At 34.9% G+C, this 20,779-nt stretch overlaps 1 long non-coding RNA gene across 5 annotated transcripts; it reads left to right on the forward strand.

Moving 5' to 3' along the window:
* The first annotated feature begins 5,121 nt into the window (after nt 1–5,121).
* LOC120073878 (uncharacterized) lies at nt 5,122–9,856 on the forward strand. 5 transcript variants are annotated; one of them, XR_016524055.1, is made up of 8 exons: nt 5,128–5,383; nt 5,577–5,680; nt 5,808–6,147; nt 6,326–6,372; nt 7,833–8,081; nt 9,304–9,377; nt 9,462–9,509; nt 9,598–9,785. It is a non-coding gene; the product is annotated as an uncharacterized LOC120073878 (long non-coding RNA). The 5 variants fall into 5 exon arrangements; XR_016524082.1 differs by lacking the exon at nt 5,808–6,147 and having other exon boundaries at nt 5,122–5,383; nt 7,973–8,081; nt 9,598–9,856; XR_016524061.1 differs by lacking the exon at nt 5,808–6,147.
* The last annotated feature ends 10,923 nt before the right edge of the window (nt 9,857–20,779 follow it).

A 20,779-nucleotide genomic window follows, 5' to 3' on the forward strand; every position in this document is an offset into this window, starting at 1 on the left:
CTTTACAGCCTCTCCAATACTTAAAAGGTGTTTCAGAAACACTTTTCGAGGGAACGTTATCAGAATGTAACATGTAGTCTCCACTGTCAAACCCCAAAATGAGTCTGGAAGATGACCATAACTCATCATAGACCGAACCATATCCAACAAGGTTTTGTTTCTCCTTTCTGATACACCATTCTGGTGAGGTGTACCTAGGATCGAGAGTTGGGACACAATCCCATGTTCTATCATATAGTTTTGGAATTAGAGATCCATATACTCTCCACCATGATCAGATCGTAGTGTTTTTATCTTCTTACCTAACAAGTTTTCAACTTCAGCCTTATATTCCTTGAACTTGTCAAGGGCTTCAGACTTACGTTGCATTAGGTAGAGATACTTGTACCTTGAATAATCATTTATGAAAGTGATAAAATATTCATACCCACCTCGAGCCCTAACACTCATCGAACCACTGAGGTCTGAATGTACAAGCTCTAAGGCTTCCTTGGCTCTGTAACCTTTTCTAGTAAAAGGTCGTTTGATCATCTTGTCTTCGAGGCATGATTCACACACCGGCAATGAGTTTTCTTCTAAACTCATTAGAAGTCCACTTTTCACCAATTGCTTGATCTTATTGAGGTTGATGTGACCTAACCTTAGATGCCAAATATGGGCGCTTTTCTTAGGAGAAACCTTTGGTCTTTTAGCTGTTGTCGCTGTACTGAACATTTCAGTATTAAACAAGGCTTTTATAACTAACGGCCTTAGTACATATAAGTTACTTTCCAGTGAACCAAAATCAATCTCCATCCCATTCTTGAAAATAAACACTTTACTCTCAGAAAAGGAGACGGTATAACCTTGTTCAATAAAACAAGAAACTGAGATTAAGTTCCTCTTAATATGAGGAACTACAAAAACATTATCCAGTAACAGATAACGTTGTCCAAAAATAACTTCAGCCTGCCTACAGCAACAGTTGAAACAACCTCACCAGTACCGACTCGAAGAGTTATCTCTTTCTGTGGCAACATTTTCCAGGAACTAAATCCTTGGAAAGAGAAACTGACGTGATTAATAGCACCCGAATTAAGGATCCAGGAAGAATCATCATTCTCTACCAAACATGTCTCCAAGACCAATAAATCACATTTACTGTCTTTAGATGTCCTCCTCTTTTGGAGAGTAATGGGATCAGTATCAGAACCTAAATAAGCTCCAAATTCCATGTTAGAGAACACTTCTCGTCCATGAACTTCAACAGAGTCAACAACACTTTCTTTCTCTTCCTGGAGTTTAACTTGGGAACTAACACTACTAGTTTTGTCATCCATCCCTCTATGCTCAAAGAGTAAGAACTAACGTTCAAACAAATCTTGCAACGAGTCCATGATCTCATGTGAAATGACTATATTCTCAACCCTTTGGGCCAAAACATCATGTATGCTAGCCAATATCTAAAGTCGAGACAATGATTTAGCCTTCATCCACACCTCATATGCATTACGAACACTTCGCGGTGCATCAAGGGTTGGGACTTGAGGACATTCCTCAACCATGACAAATTTGAGGTCGTTTACCACGAAATACGTTTTACAATACTCTGTCCACTATATGTAACCGGTCAAATTAGAGGCATTAAACGAAAAATCAAACATGTTGCTGAAAACAAAAACACATTGGCCTACGTTAGGTTTTAAGCAAATCCCATTGAAAAAACACAAAAAAAAAAAAAAAAAAAATCCAATACAGTTTAGCAAAACTAACACGAACCCCGTGTGACATCTAATTTCGCAATGACACTTCAAAGGTTTAGGACAAAATTCGCCAAAGGGTGGTCAATTCATCCTTCCTCTAAATTGAGACATTCTCAACCATCCATTAATACAGAACAACTATTGCTCCTATAACGACTAGCCATCATTGATTTGATCAAGAAATCATTAACGTACTTAACCATTTCCCCTAAGTATGACCCGTCATTTTAGGCCCTAGAGTTCCACCCCAAGCAGCTAATCCGAAGGGAAAAATCTGATTGGGACAAAAACTAAAGTGACCTTATCCATTTCTGGAGTTCACCTTGATATTGACCAACTACACAAAACCCATCCGAAGGGGGATGCTCCTAGGGTGCCACGAAGGAGTACAGAATGATCTCATGGTGTGAACTAATGACAGAGACCGTAGGGCGTGTTGACACACAACCTTCACCCACTGACTATAAACACTCTCTCCGTTCACTTTGATATTGACTCATGCAAACACCATCCGAAAGGGGATGCTCCCAGGGCACCACGAAGCCCAGCATGAATCTCATGGCGTGAACATTCAGGGAGAAACGTGAGTGCAATCGTTGACATATCAGGTACATCTCTTCCTTCCATTGAGTATTTTATAACCTAGGGTTTAATTTAATTAGAAAAAATACGGCAAAGAATTTTAACTAAGTGACTTTGTATGTTTGTCCAAGAGTAACTTTTACCTTGGATAGTTGAACAACTTTTGATCATTATCCATTAAACTCTTTAATGGAGTCTTTAACCAACTGTCGCATGCTTGCAGAAAATTTATCTAATTCACCTTTTCAGGTAGGTTCCCAGGTAGGGGTGTTCCGTTTCTGTCAACTTAAGTACCCCAACCTAGACAGAACCCGCCTTAGACAAAAGGTCCCTAATAGATAGATTTAATACAGTTTTAATCTTTTATGTCAATCAATTTAATCCTATTAAACTGATTTAAAAAGATTAAACTAGGTTGCAAACCCATTTGAATCTTTGAACTTAAGTCTATCTCAATCCAATTTTAAAACCCTTTAAAAACATGAGTTCACCCTAAGTCCACATGTAACTCTTTCTTATCGATTTTAGTTCTAATTTCTATTATAACGCTTATAACAGAAACAACAAAAACTATTTACAACGCAAAGTAAACACATACAAGGCATTCATAACGCTTACAAATAGCCTAAGTGTCATGCTCCATGCATTGTTCATTCATTGCTACTTTTATATAACTTTTATACAAACAAGCAACGAACCATGCAAAACATGTTTCCATTCACCCTTATACTATAACGCTTATAATATAAAGATGATGCATGAAAATGCTTACCGCATGCATAAATATAACTCTTATATTTCATGATGCATGCACATGCTCTCTTGTAATTTCATCATGCCATATTATTACACTTATAATACATGATGCATGAATAATTGTACAACCTAAGGTGGGTTTCAAATCTATATGTCATACAATATGCCATATAAATCATATACATCTCATGTATATTAAACAAAAGTTGATGAACCAGGATAATTTACCTCAAATCCCTAAAAACAAAAGCTAACTATTACAAATGCAAAGAGTCACCGGTTCAAACAGGCGAACCGGGTTTTGAACCGTCCGGTCGAAGTTCGTGTCTCCACTAATCGTGTACCAAACTTCCTCGGATCGTCTATATGAAAGAATAAACACTTTACTAAATTGTTTACCCATGCTTCTAGAGCTAAATGATCGTTTAGCAATGATCGTGTACCTTTTACCATGCGATGAAGCATGAGGTACGCGATCATGCAGCACGTGATGCATAACGCAATCTTTAAATGATCGTCTAAACGACAACAATGCGATGAAGCATGATCGTTAAGTGAGCGTCTAAGTATCATACATCGCGTGATCGTGTAGTCAGTAAATATGCAATGAGGCATGCTAACTACACGATCATATAGTACCCACATCTTTTATTAAATGATGAGCATCATATACTCACATTCGATCGTCTACCTCTAGTGTCTATGCGATTGGGCAACCAACACTACGCGATAGAACAAATACTTTACCCCATAGTTTAGTATTAGCTAAACGATTATTTAGAAAATACTACACGATCACATAGAAAAATCTATACGATCGTTTAGCTAAATCCCAATGATCGTTTACCTGAGGCAACACGATACAACCAACTCTTGTTCTTCTTCTTCGCTGAGAACCGCATCTTCATGCTTCAAAACTTCATCACGAACGACTCGACAAACTCAAACTCTTTGAATTACAGACTTGATTATATGTTAATTATGCCCAAAAACACAGGGGCCTTTACAAATTAACACTTTGTAATTTAAAGAAAGCTTTAAACATAGGCAATTAACTCGTAAACATTCATCAACGCCATCCACAAATGCATTTAACAATTAAACGCAATGCAGAAAACCCACCACGACTGTAAAAGAAGTTCAAAACAGAAATGAAATTTAGAATATCAGAACAACTTGGCTCTGATACCAATTGAAGGAAATCGGACATGAGAATTTCCATGAGCAGCGGTATGATCATTCCAAATTCCATTCGTATTTGAACATACACAATTACAATCAAGAAACGGAAACATACAGGCTATGCACAAAACGAAATTACAACATGCTTTACAATAAGATCAAGGGAAAGACTATCATAACTTTGAAGACTCATCTTCAAACACCTTCGATCATGAACGCTCGAACAATCTCCAAGACTACAACACACGAACACTCAAACACAGTGATCGCACACTACTACAAAATCTACATTACTTGACACTTGTAGTTTTAAATTACTTGACGTTTTTTTGAAAAAAAAAAACATCAAGTAATGTGATTTTGGACAAGAAAAGGTTAAGTAAAAGGGTTAAAAAAGTGGAGATTAATGGAATGTTTCAGATATTTTCACGTGAACCTTTACTTGACACATTTTTCGTGTCAAGTAATATAAGGTCTTATTTGACACGTTTCACGTGTCAAGTATAAGAAGCTCTTACCTGATATTTTTTTCGTGTCAAGTAAAATATATAAAAAAAATTTGCCTAATAATATTTTTTTTGAATAAATGACGCTTGATGCTTGCAACTTTTAGTTACTTGATGTTTTTATGGAAAAAATGTCAAGTAATATGTGGTATTTAAGAAAAACGTCAAGAATAATGAAAAAAGGCAGAGATTGACGAAATTTTTTTGGATTTCTTTCGTGCTGATATAAAACTTGACGTTTTAAAAACGTCAAGACTTTTCGTAATTTACTTGTCACATTTTGAATGTCAAGAATAATTTTATGTTTAATTAAAACATTAAAAATATCAAATAGGGCACTTAATTGTTTTCATAACCTTTTATTTCCTCTCTTTCCCTGAAAATTTTCATTTTCCCTCTTTTTCAAAGCCCCTCATCTTCATCTTCTTTGATTCTCTCTTCTCTTCGCCCCTGCATAACCTCGACGCATACAACAGCAACAATCTCATCTGCGTGATCGTTTCTGAGGACATTGGTTCCGGCGTCTCTCTTGCTATCTCAACTCTCTCCCACATCTCCTTCCAGTGTGTCTATCTCTTGATTTCTTCTTCTTCCAACATTTGCGTTTCTTCCATGGTAACTCTCTCTTTCGCTCTCGAGTTCTCCTGCTCTCACAGTTTTTCTCTCACTTTTTATTTTGCACAGATTGCCCCAACTTTCCATAAGTACCATCACCCATATCGATGGACGCTTATACGACTTATTGTTAGGGCTTTTGTTAAGTTTTTAGCATCCACGACCATTAGACTTCGAATATTTTTGCCTTCAGATTCAAGAGTTGGAAGGTTATTAGCACGTTCTCCAGCAAGCGTTTGAACATTTTAGCATACTTAGTATGTCCCACAACCTACATGGAATTAAGCCTTTAATTAGGTATAATATTTTATCTTTCCTTTTGTTTTCGTTGTTGTTACCCTTCCTTTTCTGATGGTTGATTTTAAAGTTTTATATCTCTTTTTTTTTTTTTTAAAGATTCTTGATTTTGTCCCATAACCTACAGAGAAAAGGATTTTTCTTTGGGCATTGATGAGAATGGCCTTTCGATCGTATGTTATATTCAGTGAATGAAGTGATAATTAGCTACGAGGAAGGCAAGTAGAAAAGGGAAATAATAATGGGCAACTACCATTGCTGAAGCTTGTTGAAGGATTTATTGTTGTTAAAACCAAAATGGGAATGATAAAGTGGAAGAAACAAATGTCGAGAGGGATAGATGAAAGTAGAGTGTGTGGCTAGTGGGCTACAGAAAGTTGAAACGGAAACTGCATTGTCTGACTGCTTAATTCCAAAACAGACGCTACAGGCACCCACGCTAAAAACAACACTATCCCCTCGATTTGGTGCAACAAATCTGTTCCCTTGAATAGTCTGGCATCTATGAAGCTTTTATTTTTATTTGTTACATCATAAGTTTGCACTTTAAAGTTCAATTTTAAAAAAAGTAACTCAAGTTTAGTTCAAGGATGGAAATAGATGTCTCAAAACCAACCATCTTATTTGCTTTTATCTCAAGTGCAGTGGTGTTGCTGTGATCATCGAAAAGGTGCCCGGATATGAAGAGTATGGTAATTGTCCACAATAACATCACTTTCTGCATTGCTTTTAGTTATTTAATGTTTAAACTTTAAAGTAATAATTTTTGTTTTGGGTTTTATGTCCTAAAACTCGCAGTTTGTAAAATGATAAACATTTTCTATCATCAATAAACTTATTATTGATTTCATAAATTATTTGAAAGTCTAGATCCAATAAACTAAGACCCATGACTATTGCATGAGTACTTGAACTTTATGTGGAGACATAAGAGTGAATCAGATTCGAGTAAATAGTCAAAATGATCTATGGTACATGAATAAGATTGGATACCTTATTCTGGTAACATCATTGGATGTGACCTACCCTGTTGTTACAAAGAGTTGTAAAATGTTACATACGATGTGATCCTAATTCGTACATATTATGACATGAAGAATGGGGGCGTCTTATGCAATGAGTTTGCATAAGATCGGATCAAGAAATAAGTCACTCTTACTTTATAACGCTGTTTACTGTATAAGATTGACTATTTCACCTAGATGACCTAGGTAACTCGATCTTAATCCTGAGCTAACTATGAACTCCTGTTTATTCGAGATTGCCCTTAGATTTGCATAAGTGAGGGTTGGCTCAACAGCGTCGGCTCAATAAGACTCATTTCAGGGGTAAGACCGAATAGATAGCTGAGAGAGTTTGGTTTAGTGATTGGATCACAAACCAGTTTTTCATTAGAGGATCAGTAGGAACTTGAGGAATAAGATATATTCTCGGGGGTAAAGCAGATATTTGACTCAGGCATTATTACGAACAACCTGTGAATGGTCAACTTACTTATTATGATTAAATCATGTGGACATAATATATCTATAGTGAGGGGAGTGCAACTATGGACTTTAGTGGAGTGACTCATTAGTTAACGAATGAGGATTAATATGGTCTAATGAGTTTAGCCAATTAAACTCAGATCCTTGGAGCCCATGATCTGTAGGTCGCGAGGTCTCCCTACTAGCTCATAACGGACTAGCTTTAGAATAGTGTGATAAGTAGATTTGAAACATTCAAATTAGAATTAAGGGAATTAGTAATTATATGAGATATAATTATGTATTTAATTTGAGAATTAAACGAAATAGGAGAATTTATATTTAAATATGATTTAAATATATAAAGATAGATGTGTGTTAAAATTAATTTGATATTTGATATTAAATTAATTAAGTTTTATTTAAAAAATAATTTATGAAATTAATTTTATAAAAATTTTCAGTTCTAAAATCAAAATGGTTTTTAAGTATAAAATTTTGATTTTGAGATAAAATTGAAAAATTGAAAAATATAAAATCAAAACACAAATGGAAAAACTTGGGTTTCCATTATCCATCTTCTACTTGTCACACAAAAGTCATCACTATTGCCTTGTGTAACTCCAAGCATGAGCTGCAACTCACGCAACTCTCTTCCTTGCATGATGGTCGGCAATATATTGAAGAGTTTGGAGTAAATTTCGGGCATGCAATCAAGAGAGAATTTTAAAGAAAATTCGTGTTGAAGAAAGAGTTCTTCAACCAGATTATTGCTGTAAGCAATTCTCCTTCATCCCTTGATTCAAGTTTGTTTTGAGTCTCACAGCTCAATCTAGAGTACCAAGAGAATAGTGGGGAAGATCGTGAGAAGGTCTGTAATAAGATTCGGAGAAGATTGCAACTAAAGAACAAGCTTTGAAGAAGTTCTGCAAGAGGTATGTCATGAAACTCACTTGTTTTCTGCAAGAGCATGCTTTGTATTTTTCCAAAATTAATGAATTAGAGTGCTTAAATGATTCTTGTTGCTTCCGCTGTTGCTGATACATTCCTACATTTCTTATGTTACTTCATAAGTTTTATCAACCTTATGGTCAGTTTGGTTTCATTTCAATCATGGTTAGTCTCTGGACATGTAAAGTTAGAAAACACATTTGGTTCTAAACTTTTATGAAAGGAATAATAAAGTCTCTATACTTTAATTGGTAATAACTTAGTTCCTTTACTTTCAAATTTGTAACAATTTAGTCTCTAAACTTTTATGAAAGTGACAATTTAGTCCCTATACAATTTGCAGGTCTATGGTTATTCTAGTTGATATTCTTCTTCATGTCCTTTTGATTGGGTGTTTCTCTGTGGTTATTTTAGTTGATAATGCTTTTTTTGTCGATGATTTTAGAAGGGAAAGTGTTTAGGAATTTATGTGTAGTTTAAAAGTTTTAGATGGTAGAGCTAGCTAGATATATGTTGTTTTTTCTATATTTCATTTCTTCAATTTCTCTCGGTGACCATTTATTGTAGTGTTGGCAAATGTTCAATGTCCGTGGGGCTTTTGTTTTAGGAAGAAATTCATCTTTCACCTTTTATTTGGCTTATTGAGTCAATTTTAGTTTTGAACTTACAATTTAATTTGTAATGGAGCTGTTCAAGCACGGGCTTCGCTCTATCTCGTCGGATCTACACTCCATCTTGCTAGAATCTTGTATTTTTAGATAAGGTTTTGGTAAGTTTTGATTACTTCAGTGGGTTTCTTGGATATTTTTGAATACCCATAAATGTTTTTTTACCCAAATTGATTGATGCTTTTTATGATTCGACTTTAGATTCTAGATTTGGAGAGCATTAATGTGCTGTCCAACAGGTTGATATCAATTTCAGTAAGATTTTCAATAAGCATATTAAGTATATTTTGTTTGTTGTTGGATATTATTATGATTTGGTAAAATTTCTATGTAGTTGATTAAGTTTTTGCAAGATTAACATATTTTATAGTATGTTGAACTTAGACTTGTTGTGCTACTACTTAGTTATGAGAATGAGTGTTGCGTGCTACTACAAATATGAAAGCTAACTTTGCTTGAGTTTTTTATTTTTATTTTTATTTTTTTTGTAAAGTTTATTTCATTCTTAATATTATACTATACACTTTGGCGAATGTAGAGCAAGGACCATTTTTCCAGTGTCAAAAGAATTTGCAAAAGACTCGAAAAATCACATTCTGGAAAACAATAAAGGCAAGTATAAGAGCATTAAAAAAAATTAATCGAATGATGTTTATTTAGTACATCTGTATGATATGTTTTAGTTATGTTATGAAGTATATGCAAGAAATCGTGACCAAAGAGAAGAATATTATCACAGATGTGGTATGTCTTCAAACTACTTATATATATTGTAACATTATAAATTGTATAAATAGTAAATAAATATATATTTGATTTTTATGTTTTATAGATTGATACGAGGAGTTCGTACTCGCAACTTGAATTGGATGAAGTACGCGTGGAATGGGCTGAATATTTAGGTCGTTATATCTGATGGACTTCCTATAAATTTTGTATATGTGGCTACATGAGAATGCCGAAAACCCTTTTTATAAAAATGTTTTGTTAAGTTATTATAGGTTATATACTTCAAAGAAATGTGTGATGGATGATAGAATTTTAGTCTTGTGATTTTTGAAATATATAGTACATATAGTTTGGTCTTGTAATTTTGCAATTATCATATATTGGGGAGGGTTGATAGAGTATATATTTGTTGGGATTGGTGTCCTAATTCTTTCGAAATCTTGTTGTTTGTAATGATACACATTGTTTTATGAATAAAATAACTATTATTTCATTCTGACATTTACTCATATTCAATAAACAAAGCTCCATGATTATCTTATATAAACTTAAATATGTATATGCGATATACAAATAGATCATGCCTTAAGTGATAACCTAAATAGGTCTGTAGTATAAGGATTAAGGGGATACCTGATTTTGGTGACACTACGGATACGACCTGCTTTGTAGAGATTTGCAAGTGTTGTAAACTACTACAGATGGTAGATCCTGACTATTCATGTAGAGACATGCGTGGGGGGGTGTCCAAGTTTGTAAAAGATCGGACCACGAGATGACTAGACTCTGTATATAAAGACTTACATCTCACCTAAACGATCATAGGTGACACGACCTCAATCCTAAGTGTTTTGGGAACTTCGGTTTTTTAGATTGGTCAATTGATTAGTATGGGTGAGAGTGGTCAGATTGTCAATTCAACATGCCTACCATTTTGGGAACTTGTCTGATTTGGGAGCTGGACACTCAATACATAAGATGGAAGTCACTCCTTCCTCGAAGCAAAGGTAAGTAAAGAGATTGCTCTCTTAAGGGCTGATTTCGGGGCTTGAACATAGTGGCCACAACTTCTCTTTGAAAGAGAGAACTCAGTCATAATAAAACTATGAATTATGTTCATTAGAAGATTCAATGGTACTTAAAGAGTTAGATGTAACTATAGGGGCATAATGATTATTGGTCGAGCTGTACTTACGAGCGATATGTGAAGGATTATCGTGCTGTTGATTGATTAAGATGGACATGTAATATATCTGTGGTAAGGAGAGTATAGTTGTCGGTCTTTAGTGGAGTGCATGGCAGTTAATGGATGGTGGATCCCATGACTACAGAATTTAGTCAGTTATTCATGTACTGTTGGAGCTTCGAGCTACAAGTCCATAAGGTCCCTTTGGTAGCTCAATGGATTCAAGTTGAGGATCAGTTCTTAGTATTGATTTGAAATGTTCAAATTGACAAGAGGTAATTTGATTATATATGATATAATCAGTATGGTGTATGAGATACATCAAGTAGAGGATTAATATAAATGAGATTTACATTAAGTGTCATGGAAAAGAAAAAGAGCTATGGTTTATATGTTTCATGAGATGAAATATTAGAACTATAGGTTATAAATATATTATGGTAAGTTGGTTATCATTTATATTTATAATAATATATTATTGGATAATTATCTCTTTTTCTCTAATAACCAATTGAGTGGGAGGTTATTGGTGGTTTCATGGTAACCGTGAGATAAAATGAAAATTGTTTTCCTAATGTTAGTAAGATTGACAAAAGAAAAGATTTGCAAAATTGTTGATTTGAGATTTCCAATCTCGAAAATTACTCACACCGAGAATACCAAGATAGTCTTCTTAGTGGTGTAACTCAACTCAACACTATCGAGGTTCTATGGAGGCCATTCGTAGTGTTCGGGGTGTTCGTGACCAAGACGATCGCTTAGTTTGAGTGTGCGGTGTTCGTGCAGTGTAGCAGTCGTGTTGGACGAGCGTTCGTGTGTGCTATGTTGCTGTGATCAAGCGTTCGTGATCAATGAGCTTGAAGATGAGTCTACAAAAGTGTGTTACTCTTGTCCTTGATCTTTGGTAGAACATGTTGTAATTTCTGTATTTTGCATAATCGTATGTATATGTTTGTGATTGTAATTGTAAAGTTTATATACGATTGTAATTTGGAATAAACTTTCTACTGCTCATGAAAATCCTCGTGTTCGATTTTCTTCAATCTATTACAGATTGTTTTTGTAAATTTTGGAATCGTTCATATACATGGAAGGTAATAGAAGAATAGAATTGTTTATTTTAGTATTGTGAATTGTTACGTTGGATATATTGGGCTGATATGTAGATCTAAAATATGTGCAACTGTTTATTTTAGTTGATGAAATTGTCTTATTGGAATACATGTAATGCAGGAAATGAGAAATGGAAATTAAATTCGAGTGTTTAATTTGGAAAAAAAAAAAACATAGATGACATTTGAAATGTGTCAAGAATTAGATTACTTAACCATTATTTCGTGTCAAGATAAAAATATATTTGACAAATAAAAAATGTAAAGAGTAATCACTATGACACATAATAAGTGTTAAGAATTAATACACTTGACATGTCATCAGTGTCAACTGTCAAGTGTATTATATTTCTTGACACGGAAATTGTGTCAAGAAATATTTCTTTTGACGTTTTTCCAATATCAAATTGTGACATTATACTTGACAGCCGCATACTCGATACTTTTATTAGCGTTAAGTATACACTCTACTTGACATTGGAAAAACGTAAAGTAATCCAATTTCTATAGTATTGGCAACATAGCACGATCACAGCGACAACCATACGAATACCGCGAACTCGACGAACGACCTTCAAAACCTCGACCTTAGTTGAGTTAAGTAAGACACCACTACAATGGTTACCTTGGTATTTTCGATGTGAAAATCCAGAAGTGTTGGCTCTGTATGGACTTGGTTAGAGGAAGAGACCAGAGGAATAACAATCGTGTAAATGATTGAGTAAGTGGGAGAAAACAGAAGTTTATTGCATGGACGATGCCCAATCGTTTAGAAAAGCTCCGCATGTTGAAATGTATCAACACGCAGTGGAAGCGACGAGGATCGATAAGTACTCTAATTCAATAATTTTGGCAGAAATGAAAGCATGCTTTAGCATAAATAAATGGGTTTCAAGTCATACCTTTATAGAACTTATTCAAAGCTTGATTCCAATTGCAAATTTCTCTGAATCTTGTTGTAGACCACCCCAAGATCTTCCCTACTATCCTCTTGGTCTCTAGATTGAATTGTGAGACTCAAAATAAGCTTGAATTAAGGGAATTTGGAGAGGTACTCACAGCAGCAACCGACTTGAAGAACTCCTTCTTCAACCCGAATTTTCAGCAAAATTCGTTCGGTTGCATTTCCTCAAATTCACTTCAATCTCTTCAATATATTGCAGACCATCATGCAAGAAAAATAGTTGCATGAGATGCAGCTCATGCTTGGAGTAATTGAAGCTCAAGATGGTGGGTTATAGGTGAACTACTTGAAGAAGACAATGGAAAAAACCAAATTCCATTTTGTGTATTTCTTCTTTTTTAACTTTTCAAAAATTGATTTCATAAATCAATTTATTGTCTAAAATTGAAAATTTTATTAATTTTATAAAATTAATTTCATAAATTAATTTTCTTAATAAAATTAATAAATAATTATTTAAACAATTTAAATAATTCTAATTAATTTAATATAAAATATTAAATTAATTTTACACAAATCCATTTTCATATATTTAAATCATATTTAAATATTAATTTTTCAATTCTGTTTAATTCTAATTTGAATATTTCAAATTAACTTATCACGCTACTCTAAAGCTAATCCATTTACGAGCTAGTAGGGGGACCTCGAAGACTTACAGATCATGGGCTCCAACGATCCGAGATTAATTGGCTAAACTCATTAAACCGAATTAACCCTCATTCGTTAACTAAGGGGTCACTCCACTAAAGACTATAGTTGAATTCCCTTCATTGTAGATATATTATGTCCACTCAATATAACCATGATTAGTAAGTTAACCCTTCAACGGTTGTACGTAATAACGGCTGGGTCAAATCTCTGTTTTACCCCCGAAATTACCTCTTGTTTCTTAAGTCCTCTAATGAAAAATTGATTTATGATCCAATCAACAAATCGAGTCCATCTTAGGCCAGTGAGAGGGTGGGGTCCCTTGTTAAGCCCAGAATCAGCACTTAAGGAAACAACCTCTCTAGTATCCCTAAAAGCGGGTAGGAGTAAATTCTTTTCTATACCCTATGTCCCCTGCTATCTATCTGGTCTTATCCCTAAAATGGGCAGCTTATTGAGCAGTGTTGTTGGACTACTCTCACTGTTTGCAGATCAAAGGATAATCCCGAACAAACAGGAGTTCATAGTTAGTTCAGAATTAAGGTCAAGTTACTTAGGTCATCGCTTCGAAATAGTCAGTCTTAAATAGTAAACAACGTTATAAAGTAAGGGTGATTGATTTCGTGGTCCGATCTTGTACAAAACTCATTTGCACATGATGCCCCAACTTCTTATGTCATAGCATGTACGAATTAGGATCACTTCGTTTGTAGCACTTTACAACTACAGAGTAGGTCGTATCCAATAGTGTTACCAGAATAAGGCACCCAACCTTATTCATATACTATATATCATTTTTTACTATTTACTCGAACATGATCCACTTTTATATCTCAACATAAAGTTCAAGTATTCACATAATATAGTTAAGGGACTTTTAGGGTTATTGGATTTCTAATAAACAATATATTCAATAACAACTTATTGAATTTTCAGAATAAGTTCTATTGTTTACAAACCACGAGTTTTAGAACATAAAACCCAACAAACTCCCACTTGGACTAAAACTCTAGTGGTAACTTATATATCCAATATATAAGACTGAGTTTCTAAGTTTTATAGAGAAATACAATAAACTAGGGCATCCCATACCCATGGTTTACCATTCGGTATCCCATACCCGATATTTCTCCCACTTGCCCTAGGTTATTTAATTTGGTATTCCTAGTCTTACTAGGTGATTCTCAAACACTTTAGCCGAGAGAATCATTGTAAACATGTTTGTGTACAATAGGCTTCTTATTAAACGATATGGGATTGCATCTTATTCTCAATAATGACCAAAAAGCACATTTTCCTCCCACTACATTGAGGTACTCTCAACTCTTTGAGTAAGATGCGTCTGACCTGTCTTAACAACTCTTGTTAACAGTCAGATCTAGAAATCTTTTAAACTTAATATACTTTGATCTTAGCCGTTTAAATATCTGAATATTTGCAAATGGTTTTTAACAATTTTATTCTTAACAGAAGTTGCTATGAGATAGAACAAACATATTTTTTCGATAATGAACATTTCATTTACAACAAAAAATATATATACATTATGTTCTTTACATGATAACAAAAACAGGTAATATTATCAACAAGCAGCAAAATCTCCCACTAGTCAAGCTGAGTAAGTGGTCCTCGGGAACTAAGTTGTCTGTTTAGCTTTCTCTACTCTCTTCTCGGCAAGATATTGAGGGAAATTTCTCTTCATGCCCTTCTTCGTTGCAGTGGAAACACTTCCCTTTGTCTACAGCATTTTTCTTGTTTTTCTTGCCAGTGGGTTTCTTTTTCCCTTTCCCTTTGTCCTTCTTCGCAGGAATACTCTTATTCTGTGAAGAGGAGGCAACATCAAGCTTGGAGGACATTCCTCTCTTCTCAGATGTAGTAACATTTACTTCTAATTCCAGACCCTTAGTTCTCAACATAGTCTAGTAAGTTTATAGCTCATTCAGCAGAGTAGTCAAGCTGTATTCAACTTTATTCACCAAGGTATTCATACAAATTTGCAGAAAACTCTTCGGAAGAAATTCTAGAATAAAACCAACTTGACTTCTCTCGTCCATAACAGCTTCGTTTACTTCTGCCATATTAAAATGGACCATCATGTCCAGAACATGTTCACGAACAGAGGTCTCCTCTTTCATGCAGTTGTTGTAAACGTACTTGATGGCATCATGCCTTAGGGTGAACAGTTGTCCAAACATCCCTCATAGAGATTCCATAATCTCTTTGGTAGTACTCATATCCTCATGTTTCTTCGCCAAAACATCAGATAAGCTGGCAAGGATATAAGCACCGACTTTATCATTCGTCTTGATCCATCTATCATACGCTTCCCGAATAGTTTGGGTTGTATTAGAGCTTGGAACGGGAGGACATTCCTCTGTTAAGATAAATCGTAAATCGTCTATCACAAGTATCGTGTTCAAATTTGATTTCTAGGTCACATAATTATCTCCGATCAGTTTATCTGATGCCAACAATTGTATTATTGAACTCGTCATTCTGAAATTATATATAAATTCTATAAGTGAACTGCTTTTAAATCCAAACAAGTTTTAGCAAAGTAATAATAATGTACCCATAATCAATATTTATTTGCAACGATACTTTAGTGATTTAGAACAATTGCTACCGAGGGGCAGTCAAGAATTCCTTCATAGAAGCAAGACAATTCTTGACTAAATACTATCTCCAGAATAACTCATATTCCGTTAGTAATTTAGTTATCGTTTTTGGTCAAGATCTTTACTAACAATTAGTAATTCTTGTAAGTGTAGACCCGCCATTTTTAGATCTTAGAAACCTATATGAATATGCCTCTGAAATAAAAGACAATACCCAAGGCGGAACTATAAGACCCTATTCATTTTACTGAAGCCTAGGTTGTTCCGAATTTTATGTTACAACCCTCCGAAGGGATCGTCGTGGTTAACGACTAGCTAGTGCCACCTAAAAACGACAGTAGGCGCAACATAAGAATCTCACTGTTCAAACTAGTGGAGGAGACCGTAGGACAATGTTGACACATTTCCTTCACCCACTTACTATGAACTACTTCCCTCATTCACCTTGTTATTAACCCATGCAAACACTTTCTGAATGGAACAATCGCGGTAAAAACGACACGAAGTCGAGCATGGATCTCACATTGTGAACACTTGAGAACGTGAGAGATAATAATCATTAATCTCCCAGTAAAGTATTCTAATTTGATTGGGTAAAGTTATACTTAGGTTCTTTTCGGCTAATAAAAACAACCCTAAGTCTAGGTGGTTTATCCAAGTATAACATTTATAAATGGATTTAAATCTACAATATCTAAGTGATAAATAATTTTATTACCTCACATCGCTCACGTATCATCATAAAACCAGTTACCAACGCTCAATTATTCGGCCATAATCCCCAGGTAGGAGGTGTTCTATAGACTGTCAACTTAAGTACCCCTAGTCTTCGTCAAGATTATATACTGGTTGAGTTTGTAACCCGACTTTTACAAATTTAACGACTTATTTTAACTATTAAAATGAGTGGTTAACCTAAGTGAGCATGCAGCTGTTCTTCATTATGGATTTTAAACGTCTAACCCAATTTTATAACAGCTTACAAAATTTTAGACATGTTAAACATCCACAACAAAAAACAAAGGCATTCAATATCTAATATAACTATTATATTAAATAAAAGGAACCCTAACATGCATACTATATATTATAACATTTTATGACATACTTTAAATGCATGTAACATGTTTCCTATGGTGGGGTTTTTAAATCTACATGGCATACTGTATGCACATACAAGATTTATTTATTTATAACATACATCAAATGCATAAATAATTAAACACAGACTGATATGGTTTTAGTTTTGACATAAACAAGCAAATGAAAACCTAATTATTACAAAACAACTTCTGAACCGCTTTTGAACCGCTTGAATCGCTCCAAAACAAACCCAAATAGCTTGAACTGGACCAGCCAAGTCTGAACTGGACCAGCCAAAAACCATTCGAAGCTGAACTGGACTGGACTTCAAAAGAACCGATCGAACTGATAGCTCTCGCTCCATGCTCAATATCTTGCTAAGGCTCATCGTTTAGTATTGACAACCATCATCATGCATTTGCCTGATCGTTAGTGTTTGCGTGATCGCATAGCACCAACGCATGGCGCCTGATCAAGTTACACGATCGTGTAGTGTCTTCCTTCTATTGCATAGTGTCATCGTCTAGTGTCAGACAATGCTACACGATCGCTTAATGTCTAACACTATCGTGCAGCTCCATCGTCTAATGCCAAACAAATACTACTACACGATCGTTGAGCACCATCGTCTAACGCCTAAAGTTGATCGTTTAGTGCGCACACAAAGGTAAGCGATCATGTAGTGCTATCACATAGCACCTCGATGCATCACTTAGCTACCCCACAAAGGTAAACGATCGTGTAGTGTTATCGCATAGTTCTTTAACGCATCTTTAACTCCCACGCGAAGCTACACGATCATGTAGTGCCATCGTATAGCAATACAACACATCATTTAGCTCCCGTAGGTACATGATCGTCTAGTGCACAACACTTCAACACTCAATGCCCGAAGCTACACGATCGTCTAGCTTTTCTTCACATCGTCGTCTAACGCCTGAAGCTAAATGATTGTCTAGCACTGAACCTCAACGACGATATAAACAAAGGCTGATAAACTGGAATCTACAACTCGACCTTCTTCACTTGTTTCTTCAATTACAGCTTAATTTATGACTCCAAATAAATTACAGACTCTAGGGAACACATATAAGCTCATCAAGCAAGAGCCAATTACAAATTTAATTGAGAAATCAAAGAGAAATTAAAAGCCAAAACTCAGAAAACCATATCGGTGCAGCAGTTTCATATAACTCATATAAAACACCCACCACACCAAAATTAAACCGAATTGAATGCTTATATGATGCTCTAATACTAATTGTTGGAATCAACATGCAGCAGAAGAGACAAGGATCGATAAGAACTTTAATTGAGTAATTTTAGCAGAAACGAAAGCATGCTTTAGTAAAAATAAATGGGTTTCAAGTCATACCTTTATAGAACTTATTCAAAGCTTGATTTTAGCTGCAAATTTCTCCGAATCTTGTTGTAGACGACCTCAAGATCTTCCCTACTATCCTCTTGGTGCTCTAGATTGATTGTAGCACTCAAAATAAGTTTGAATTAAGGAAAATTGGAGAGGTACTCACAACAGTAATCTACTTGAAGAACTCCTTCTTCAACCCAAATTTTCAGCAAAATTCTTTCGATTGCATTTCTTCAAATTCACTCCAATCTCTTCAATATATTACAGACCATCATGCAAAGAAAATAGCTGCATGAGATGCAGCTCATGCTTGGAGTAATTGAAGCTCAAGATGGTGGGTTATGGGTGAGCTACTTGAAGAAGACAATGGAAAAAGCCAAATTCCATTTTGTATATTTCTTCTTTTTCAACTTTTGAAAAATTGATTTCATAAATCAATTTATTGTCTAAAATTGAAAATATTATTAATTTTATTAAATTAATTTCGTAAATTAATTTTCTTAATAAAATTAATAAATAATTATTTAAATAATTTAAATAATTCTAATAAATTTCATATCAAACATTAAATTAATTTTACACAATTCCACCTTCATATATTTAAATCATTTTAAATATTAATTCTCCAATTTCATTTAATTCTAATTTGAATGTTTCAAATTAACTTATTACGCTACTCTAAAGCTAATCCATTTACGAGCAAGTAAGGGGACCTCGCAGACCTACAGATCAACAATTCGAGATTAATTAGCTAAACTCATTAGACTGAATTAACCCTCATTCGTTAAATAATGGGTCACTCCACTAAAGACCATAGTTGAATTCCCCTCATTATAGATATATTATATCCACTTGATATAACCATGATTAGTAAGTTAACCCTTCACAGGTTGTTCGTAATAACGACTAGGTCAAATCTCTATTTTACCCCTAAAATTACCTCGTGTTTCTTAAGTCTCACTGATCCTCTAATGAACAATTGAGTTGTGATCCAATCAACAAATCGAGTCCTTCTCGGGCTAGTGAGAGGGTGGAGCCCCTTGTTAAGACCTAGAATCAACACTTAAGAGAACAACCTCTCTACCATCCCTAAAAGCGAGTAGGAGTGAATTCTTTTTTGCACTTTATGTCCCCTGCTATCTATCCGGTCTTATCCTTAAAATGGGAGGATTATTGAGCAGTGTTGTTGGACTACTCTCACCGTTTCAGATCAAAGGATAATCCCAAACAAACAGGAGTTCATAGTTAGCTCAGGACTAAGGTCAAGTTACTTAGGTCATCGCTTTGAAATAGTTAGTCTTAAACAGTAAACAACGTTATAAAGTACGAGTGACTGATTTCGTGATCTAATCTTGTACAAAACTGATTTGCATAGAACGCCCCCACTCCTCATGTCATAATATGTACGAATTAGGATCACTTCGTTTGTAGTACTTTACAACTCTTTGGAACAACTAAAGAGTAGGTCGCATCCAATAGTGTTACCAGAATAAGGCACCCAACCTTATTCATATGCTATAGATCATTTTTTTACTATTTACTTGAACCTAATCCACTTTTATATCTCCACATAAAGTCCAAGTACTCATATTGAAGGAAATCGAACTCGAGATTTCCATGAGCAGTGGACAAAAGATCATTCCAAATTACAATCATGAATGAACTTTACAAATTACAGTTATAAAAAAAACATACAGTTATGCAATCAATACAAAAATTACAGCATGAACAATCGTCTCCACGCTCTTTGTTCACGAATGCTCGAACACAGCAACCTCAAATGCTCGAACAACACGATCGCAACACTGCACGAACACTTCACACTCGTCCTCAATTATCACCTCGATCGCGATCTGCCTAGCAACATGAACGGCCTCCACAAAACCTCGACGGTGTCGAGTTAAGTAAGATACCACCAAGAAGGTTACCTTGGTATTCTCGGTGTGAGAATCCAGAAGGTGGGCTCTGTTTAGACTTGGAATGAGGTAGACGAAAGATGAATGAACAATTGTGTACACGATTGGGCAAGTGAGAGATGGCTAAAACCTATCGCATAGGTCGATGCCCAATTGTTTAGTTAAAGCTAAGCGATCGTCTAACAAAAGCTAAGCGACGTTTAGCTCATCGTTTAGCTTCTGTCTGTTGCCTACAAAACACTACATGATCATTTACTTTGCTCAAGCTGTCACTTAGTAAATCGGTATTTAGTTGACAACTTCTATGAGTTTCTTTTTGCGAGAGAAAAAACTCAAAACGCTGGGCTAGGAATGGGAGCTAGGAATGGGAGGACATTCCTCCTTTA

This window comes from Benincasa hispida, chromosome 1, assembly GCF_027475165.1.
Source record: "Benincasa hispida cultivar pf3 chromosome 1, pf3_genome.v1.1, whole genome shotgun sequence".
Taxonomy (NCBI): domain Eukaryota; kingdom Viridiplantae; phylum Streptophyta; class Magnoliopsida; order Cucurbitales; family Cucurbitaceae; genus Benincasa; species Benincasa hispida.